We start from the raw sequence: 9,838 nt of genomic DNA, 5'->3' as shown, positions 1-9,838 counted from the left end.
AGAGATTGAGACAGCCAAACAAAGGGAAGCAGAGTTGCAGAGGAAATTAGAGAATGCTATGACTGAATCTGAAAGTCATAAAGCATCACTCTATGACGCAGAAAACGAGAGAGACGGCTTGATACTCCAGCTAGCCGAGGCTTCAAGAGAGGTAACAAGTGCACAGGAAGCAAAGGAGCGGATAGAAGGTGAGTTGGAGGCAGCCAAGGATGAGCTCATTGAGCTAAGGGAAAGAGTCGAGCTCCAAGAAAGAACAATCACTAGACTCAGGACTACCCCTAGAGCTAGCAGAGCAGGAACCGAACAAGAGGGAGTTATCATACCAGCTTTAGAAGACCAAATCCGAAGCTTACAAAGAGAGCTGAGATTAGAGCAAGTGCAAAGGTTGCACATTACGGAGGGATCATTGGCCGCAGAGGAGAGGCTCACATTAGAAAATCAAACACTACGGACAGAGAATGAGGCCCTCCGCAAACAGCTCCAAGATCTACAAGAGCAACAAAGAAGAGAGACAGAGACACCACATGAAGAATCAGGTGGAGCAACCATAGAGCTACCAGAAACTGGAGAGGCAACCACAATTGAAGATCCAGCCCCAGCTCAAGAGGTGGTCTCGACTTCAGGAATCTCTGAAGAAGAAGAACAAAGGCTCCATGACCAAATAGAAAAGTCAGCAGAGGAGAGTGCCAAGGTGGAAATGGAATGGGAGAGGAGACTCCTCATTTCCATTAGACTTCAGGGATTAGACACAAAAGTGCTCCATGAAGAGTGGATGCCACCCAGCCTGCCTTTCCCTTTAATGAAATTTAAAGTGCTAAAGACGAAAAAGAGAATAGAGGAGGAGCAGTATGTCGCTCTTTACATCACAAAGGAGGAACAGTCAAAGAGGATAGTAGATTCACAACCTAGATGGAGGAAAGGTTGGCTGAACAAATACCCAGCCTACCTCATCTACTTGGTGGAGGCACCAAAGGAGATTCGGGAGAATGCAACCTTCTGCCCGGTGCCAAGAGTCAGAAACTGGAAAGAGCATGGCAAGATTGCAGAAAAGAAGCCAAATTGGCTTAATTATCCCAGGATGCCAGGACCAAAGGCAAGAGAGAGAATAGGTAAAGCCTACATGGTGAAAACCCTAACGGGCACCATCAAGCTCTTTACTGGCTCTCCTGACCTTTCGTGTCAGATGCTCAAGAAAATCTGCAGGACTCTCTTAGCTTGCATTGAAGTGTTCGCGCCAGATAAAGCCATGACCTCGAGTCTACTATCGACGGCCGACACGGTGTCTGATATGATATACGATCTTTCATTGCAGCCTTCTCCAAAAGTGTTACACCTCCTATACCAAAGGATTATGTTTTTGCCTAGCTTCCACATGCAAACATTCGAAGAAGCTTTCTACACCGGCTTTTTCACCCACGAAGCAAAATATTCGGCCCAACCTTGACCATCGGCAACCTACGATACGAATCACATTTGCAGATGCTCAAGACGACAGGACTTTATTGACCAAGCATAAAAGTCATGTCAGGGACGACATGAACGTGGAGGGGGGGAGTGTTGAGCCAATAGAGGATCACACCCACATTTTTGCTTACACTCATCATTTTTGTAACCATTGATTGTAATAAATGTCTTTCCGACATTAATTTTGATTTGAGCCATTCATTAAGTAACGGGACTCAATTGAGTTTCCAGCTTGTAATTTCGAAGTAATTTCACTTGCTGATGTAATTAGTTAGAGATGTTCTCACCTCCAAGGCTGAGCTATATAAGCCAAAGTTTTTGTAACCTAAAGGGAGGATTCAGTTTTATTAATCAAGGTGAGTTTTTGGAGCGCGGTGACTGTGTCTGAGAGAGAGAGAGAGAGAGAGAGAGAGAGAGAGAGAGAGAGAGAGAGAGAGAGAGAGAGAGAGAGAGAGAGAGAGAGAGAGTCTTATATACTTGCTACGCGAGCTACAGGGCCGCCATTGGAGAAGCGACACCGCCATTATGTTAGCAACGGCGAGAGCTACGCACAGATACCAAGAGTGCACGCTATCGGCTTCTATATGTAGTAAGTTCCTACGAGCTTCGGTGTGAGTTTTCTTCCAACTCGTGTGTCGGAATGGAGCGTGCAGCATATCTATAGAACCACAACGAGTAGAGCTACGCATTAGTACCATCGGGGTCAAGTTTCGGTCACCTGTATTTTTTGGCCTGTCTTCATACGCGTTTACCGCACGGAGTGATTATAGGTTGATTTTGCAGTTCAAGTCTGTAGGGTGTTGTTCTTACCTAGTGTATAGACTTCCCCTTGAGTTTGAGATCGATTCAATGATTCTAGATCCTGTTTCGTATAGCATTCGTTCGTAGTACGGATTTCAGTCACTTGCGTATTTTAGAACTTAGATTTGATTTCCTTAGTAGTGATTGTCATTAGAAGGTCAGTAGGTGATTTGACACCCACCTAGTTGTTTCCATGCGCCTGCGGGTCAAGCTCCGTCCTCGTCTGACAAATTCTGTTGTTGGTTGAGTTCTCGCTATTTAGCTTCGGCTAGCGGCGTAACCGCCTTAACACCGTCTTTGGAATATTTAATTCCTTGATCCTGATTTGGTAATATCTTGACCTTAGATCAATCTTTGTAAACATTTTGGCGCCATGGAGCCTGTCCAAGAGTTCGTCAATCCTTGGAATTGGATACTTGTTCTTGACAGTTACCTGGTTCAGTCCACGTTAATCTATGCATAACCTTAAGGTTCCATCCTTCTTCTTCTGAAAAAGAACTGGTGCACCCTAAGGAGAAGTATTGGGTCGAATGAATCCTTGCTCAATGAGTTGCCTAAGTTGTTCTTTGAGTTCGGTGGCCTCTGGAAGTGACATTGTTAAGGCGGTTACGCCGCTAGCGAAAGCTAAATAGTGAGAACTCAACCAACAACAGAATTTGTCAGACGAGGACGGAGCTTGACCCGCAGGCGCATGGAAACAACTAGGTGGGTGTCAAATCACCTACTCGACCTTCTAATGACAATCACTACTAAGGAAATCAAATCTAAGTTCTAAAATACACAAGTGACTGAAATCTGTACTACGAACGAATGCTATACGAAACAGGATCTAGAATCATTGAATCGATCTCAAACTCAAGGGGAAGTCTATACACTAGGTAAGAACAACACCCTAAAGACTTGAACTGCAAACTCAACCTATAACCACTCCGTGCGGTAAACGCGTATGAAGACAGGCCGAAATATACAGGTGACCGAAACTTGACCCCGATGGTACTAATGTGTAGCTCTACTCGTTGTGGTTCTATAGATATGCTGCACGCTCAATTCCGACACACGAGTTGGAAGAAAACTCACACCGAAGCTCGTAGGAACTTACCACACATAGAAGCCGATAGCGCGCACTCTTGGTATCTGTGCGTAGCTCTCGCTGTTGCTAACACAATGGCGGTGTTGCTTCTCCAATGGCGGCTCCGTAGCTCGCGTAGCAAGTAGATAAGACTCTCTCTCTCTCTCTCTCTCTCTCTCTCTCTCTCTCTCTCTCTCTCTCTCTCTCTCTCTCAGACACAGTCACGGCGCTCAAAAACTCACTTTGATTAATAATCTGAATCCCTAGGTTACAAAAACTTTGGCTTATATACCTCAGCCTTGGAGGTGAGAACATCTCTAACTAATTACATCAGCAAGTGAAATTACTTCGGGATTACAAGCTGGAAACTCAATTGAGTCCCGTTACTTAATGAATGGCTCAAATCAAAATTAATGTCGGAAAGACATTTATTACAATCAATGGTTACAAAATGATGAGTGTGAGCAAAAATGTGGGTGTGATCCTCTGCTAGCTCAACACTCCCCCCCCTCCGCGTTCATGTCGTCCCTGACATGACTTTTATGCTTGGTCAATAAAGTCCTATCGTCTTGAGCATCTACAAATGTGATTCGTATCGTAGGTTGCCGATGGTCAAGGTTGGGCCGAATATTTTGCTTCGTGGGTGAAAAAGCCGGTGTAGAAAGCTTCTTCGAATGTTTGCATGTGGAAGCTAGGCAAAAACATAATCCTTTGGTATAGGAGGTGTAACACTTTTGGAGAAGGCTGCAATGAAAGATCGTACATCATATCAGACACTGTGTCGGCCGTCGATAGTAGACTCGAGGTCGTGGCTTTATCTTGCGCGAACACTTCAATGCAAGCTAAGAGAGTCCTGCAGATTTTCTTGAGCATCTGAAATGAAAGGTCAGGAGAGCCAGTAAAGAGATTGATGGTGCCAGGGTTTTCACCATGTAGGCTTTACCTATTCTCTCTCCTGCCTTTGGTCCTAGCATCCTGGGATAATTAAGCCAATTTGGCTTCTTTTCTGCAATCCTGCCATGCTCTTTCCAGTTTCTGACTCTTGGCACCGGGCAGAAGGTTGCATCCTCTCGGATCTCCTTTGGTGCCTCCACCAAGTAGATGAGGTAGGCTGGGTATTTGTTCAGCCAACCTTTCCTCCATCTAGGTTGTGAATCTACTATCTTCTTTGATTGTTCCTCTTTGTGATGTCGCCTTCGTAAAGAGCGACATACTGCTCCCCTTCTAGTCTCTTTTTCGTCTTTAGCACTTCAAATTTCATCAAAGGGAAAGGCAGGCTGGGTTGCATCCACTGTTCATGGAGCACTTTTGTGTCTAGTCCCTAAAGTCTAATGGAGATTAGGAGTCTCCTCTCCCATTCCATTTCCGCCTTGGCACTCTCCTCTGCTGACTTTTCTATTTGGTCATGGAGCCTATGTTCTTCTTCTTCAGAGATTCTTGAAGTCGAGGCCACCTCTTGAGCTGGGGCTGGATCTTCAATTGTGGTTGCCTCTCCAGTTTCTGGTAGCTCTATGGCTGCTCCACCTGATTCTTCTTGTGGTGTCTCTGTCTCTCTCCTTTGTTGCTCTTGTAGATCTTGTAGCTGTTTGCGGAGGGCCTCATTCTCTGTCCGTAGTGTTTGATTTTCTAATGTGAGCCTCTCCTTTGCGGCCAATGATCCCTCCGCAATGTGCAACCTTTGCACTTGCTCTAATCTTAGCTCTCTTTGTAAGCTGGGGATCTTCAATTGTGGTAGACTCTCCAGTTTCTGGTAGCTCTATGGCTGCTCCACCTGATTCTTCTTGTGGTGTCTCTGTCTCTCTCCTTTGTTGCTCTTGTAGATCTTGGAGCTGTTTGCGGAGGGCCTCATTCTCTGTCCGTAGTGTTTGATTTTCTAATGTGAGCCTCTCCTCTGCGGCCAATGATCCCTCCGCAATGTGCAGCCTTTGCACTTGCTCTAATCTTAGCTCTCTTTGTAAACTTCGGACCTGGTCTTCCAAAACTGGTACGATAGCTCCCTCTTGTTCGGTTCCTGCTCTGCTAGCTCTAGGGGTAGACCTGAGTCTAGTGATTGTTCTTTCTTGGAGCTCGACTCTTTCCCTTAGCTCAATGAGCTCATCCTTAGCCGCCTCCAACTCATCCTCTATCCGCTCCCTTGCTTCCAGTGCACTTGTTACTTCTCTTGAAGCCTCGGCTAGTTGGAGCATCAAGCCGTCTCTCTCGTTTTCCGCATCATAGAGTGATGCTTTATGACTTTCAGATTCAGTCATAGCATTCTCTAAATTTCTCTGCAACTCTACTTCCCTTTGTTTGGCTGTCTCAATCTCTACTTCCTTTGCCTTGGACCTTTCTTTTATCTTGTTGAGCAGTTCATGCACCATGTGCATGTCTTTTTCATCATCATCTGTCAACTCTAAAGCTCTTTCCGCCACCACCTCCACTGGCTTTGGCTCTTCTAGTATTTTTGGTTCGTCCAGTTTCTCTTCACTTTCTTTTTTACTCTTTGTCTTTTTCTCCGTCCCTCTCCGTTCATCTTGTTTTTGTAGGGTGATCCCATAAACTGCCTCAAGGGCCTCTTCTTCGGTGTATCCTATCTCTACCAGATCCTCATAATCATTTCTCTTTTGCTGAACTGGATCTATCTTCTTTTGGTCTCGGCTTCTGGCTTTTCCAAAACATCTGTGTCCACCTCTACTGTGGTCTCTTCCACATTTTTTTTCATCTTCTTCGGGCTTGGTACATCAGTCATAGAGGGATGTTTGTCCTCAGCTTCCTTGGCTTTTCCTTTGTCGGCTTGCCCATCTTTCTCTTGAGGCTTAGTAGACCCATCTACTTTCCTTTTCCCCTTGTCGTCTTTTTTCAGCTTAGCTTTTAATTGCTGTACCTCCTCTTCAGTGTATGGCTCGACAGGTTGCTGCTCCAAAATAGCCTCTGACTCCTCATAAGCTTTAATATATTGATCGTATTGATCAATATGTGGCCTGGCCGAGCTAGTTCCGACTTTAGTGGGGTTTGGCACCCACTTTTCTTCAAAGTCACCCTTTAGAGCTCTTTTCGCTCTCAACTGCTCCACTAATATTTCCATTCTTGCCGCTTTCTGACTTTTGGTTTGCTTGGGAGAAACCTTCTTCTTAAGTGGCTCGTCCACATCCTCTTCAGGTTCTGAAACTACTTCTAGTTTCCGACGTGCTCTTGTGGATGCCCTCTTGGATACTTCGGGCTGTTCTTCCTCCTCGTCGGCTTCTCTAAGCCACTCATTCTGGGAGGGAGCCTTTGGCCACTGATCTCTAGCTCCAATAGCTTCATAAGCTATTCTTGTCAGAAGTTCCGCTCCTCCTATGTATTTTGGCTTCTCGTTGTGCATGGCAATTACTTGCTCGTGGATGTCTTGAGCGTAATTCACCTCTTTTGGCATATTGCTCTTTAATGCCCATGTGATGGTGGTCGCAATGGCATGGGGTGGTGTCGTATACTTTTGCGGTCTTTTACTGCAAACATGAAGAAATTGGTTGTACAGTCGGCAAAGGGTTGCCGCTCTTGGGTCCTTCATATCTCCATAGGTCGCATTCTGTTTCTTGGGCCCATAGACCTCTATGGCCTCCCTTCTTTCCCTGACCGAGCTCCCTTTGTTGTGCAGCTTCAATGCGTCTGCAATTAGCTGTGGAGTGATCTGTACTTCTACCTTCTCTCCATCCATGGCTGTCAATGTGGCTTTTCCATCCTTCTGAATGGATGTTGCCAACTCGTGCACTCTTCTTGTATCCACACCTGATGGTCTCGAGGTGAAGAAACTGTGTAAGTCTGCCCTTTCCAGGTACCTACTGATGTCTTCTGACCTGCTATAATCTACCAATTCCTGTGGGATCATCGGTACATCCACCGCTTGCCCTTGAGGATCTCTGAAAGTCCCCTGGTAGATATTTATTCCCTCTTTCTCCAATACTGCTTCCTCCACCCAAGTTTTGGTTGGCTTCAGGGTTTCTGCTGGAATGTCAAATGGTTCCGCTTCTGCAATAGCATCTTTGATTGTCGGTCTTTTTCTCTTCGTTGCCATGGATCCTGTAACTCCAATTTCAGAAGTTAGCGTCTTTTTAGTACTGAAAGCCGAAATGAAGCTTTTAACTATCCAAATGACTTGAAAATTGAAACATGAGCTATTCAGGGCCTAAGGATGCAAGGTAGGTGAAAAAATATGCAAAATGGGCTCAAAATCATGTTGGAGACATCATATGCGTATGATGTCTTTTGTGTCAAAATGACTTCAAATTGATTGTGCTTGTAGCTGATAGTGTATACATGATTATCATATGCTTGGATTTGAGTTTGGATCCCATTTGGTCAAGTTTTGGCCAATTTAGTCCAGTTCCGGCTCTTGGCAAAATTTTGAAAGGGATTTGGATTTTATGATCCAAATTGGATAAAACTTGGTGGTTCACTTTCAAATGGCATGTAGATCACTTCTGTTTGGTGGTTGAAGCCCTGAGGTGCCAAAATCACATAGTGAGACATCATACGCGTATGATGTCTTTTAGTGTATTTTTGGACCAAATTTCTCTATAAGCTTGGATTTGGCTTTAGATAGGCTTATTCAGTGGATTTATGAAGTTTGGATAGATTTTGGGCTAAAAATGGCTCTGGAGACATCATACACGTATGATGTCTTTTTCATCAATTTTGCATGGGATTGGTTCTGTGGACTCCTCATGTACTAGTGAAGGACTGTTTCTACTCAAATCTTGGTTTGGACTTGAGTATGTTGGATTTGGGCCAAAAATAGGCTTTAGGTGAAGGATTTTCCCTCAATTGGGCTAATGGGGTGATCCTCTTGACCAAATGGTTCCAAATTTCATATGTAGCATGTATTAGATATATATAATGGATGTATGATGACAAATGAGCAGTTTTGGCTCTGTAAGTGCAAATAGACATCATACGCGTATGATGTCTTTTGTGTCAAAATGGTGCTTTTTGGTTCCAGATAGCTTGTAGATGTGTTTAACAACAATCCTACAAAGTTTCATTGAGTTTGGAGTTATTTTGACAAAAGTAGGACCAAAAATCAATTTTATGGCCTACTTTGCATTTTTTTGGTTTTCCTTGGGTTTTGCTAACTCCAATTCTCATGATACTTGGTTCATAGGATGTGATTAACATGTGGAATGAGGCTATGCACTCAAATGTTGAAATGGATGTGAAATTCATGCTGTGAGACATCATACGCGTATGATGTCTTTTCTTGAAATGTTGGTCTTTTTGTGCAAAGAATGCTTTGTGCTAGTGCCCTAAGCCCTGCTAACTAGTTTTCAACTTAAAAAGTCATCAGTTTAGCTAAAAAGCCCCCTTATAGGCATTTCAGTCTCCGAAGTCGTCTTTTTGCCTTGGAGTTGAATTTCTTCAACTTTTCTTCTCGAGAGTTGCATTTCCAGCTCATTGAATATGTTGTGAAGCCATCTATTTGGTTGAACTTGACTTTGGCTCCCCGTTCTCCATCTTTCTCCCTCTGGTTGCCCGAAAGCGTCTTTTTCACCATCGGTAAGTGAATCAGCTTTCTTTTGGGTTTTTCTTGTAAACATAAGTCATCGATAGTTACTTGAAGCTGCTTGTGAAGTTTCATTTCATTTGGTCGTCAATTTCAGCCGTTATGCCAAAATGACGCTTTGTGTGTCCGCAGCCAAATCGGTTGTTCCGACCTACTTTTTGTGATTCAAACTTGGAGATATTCTATGGTTGCATTGTCCTTGATGTGGTTGAACTTCCTGTGAAGTTTCGTGTTGTTTCGACATCTTTTTCCTGTTTGCCTCTTGCAGGCTCTGTTGACCTAGGGTTTTTCCAGTCGTTCTTTCTCGAGCTTTGAGTGTTAGAAACCCATCTTCTATACTAGGGTAACCCATCTTCTATACTAGCGTAACCCATCTTCTATACTAGGGTAACCCACCTATAATTTCTTCCAAGGTTTGGTTAGGCGGTTGTGCCACTACCTAGCATTCTACCCCATTCCCCGTCTGCTCTTGTTTCTTGGTTTTGGTCAGTTTTCGCGACAAAAGTTAATGATAAGCATCAAAATCTTATGGCAACGAGTCTACCTCTCAGGTCTGGTGTCCTCTGAGCTCTCGTGGAAGTCGTAGAAGGTCGTAGAAGATCTGTGCTCCTGTGGCTCTCTGCTCTTCTCCAAGAAGGTAATAGTGTGAATGAGCTTGAAAGTGATGTGAAAAATACTTGACTTCGGACTTCCCGGTTCACTTGCCACCAAATTTGTCATGTGCTCCTATCTCATTGTGAGATGCGCTTTAGGATCTGAAATTTCCCAAATCGGACTCCGTTTGACCTGTTTTCTTAGAATTCCGTCCACTTGCCAAAATTCTGCCGTTTCGGACTTTCCGCAACTTTTTCAGAATTGTACCCAATTTTTACCATGGGTTTCCCTTGTCATTAGGACCATCACCGTCTATTCTTTTCTTTTTTCCGATCTCATTTCACCTGCTTTTTTTTTCTTCTTTTACTTTTATTAAGAAAATCATAAAAAAT

Source organism: Adiantum capillus-veneris, chromosome 6, assembly GCF_014529385.1.
Source record: "Adiantum capillus-veneris isolate H3 chromosome 6, ASM1452938v2, whole genome shotgun sequence".
Taxonomy (NCBI): domain Eukaryota; kingdom Viridiplantae; phylum Streptophyta; class Polypodiopsida; order Polypodiales; family Pteridaceae; genus Adiantum; species Adiantum capillus-veneris.
Note: the sequence above shows the minus strand (reverse complement) of the source record.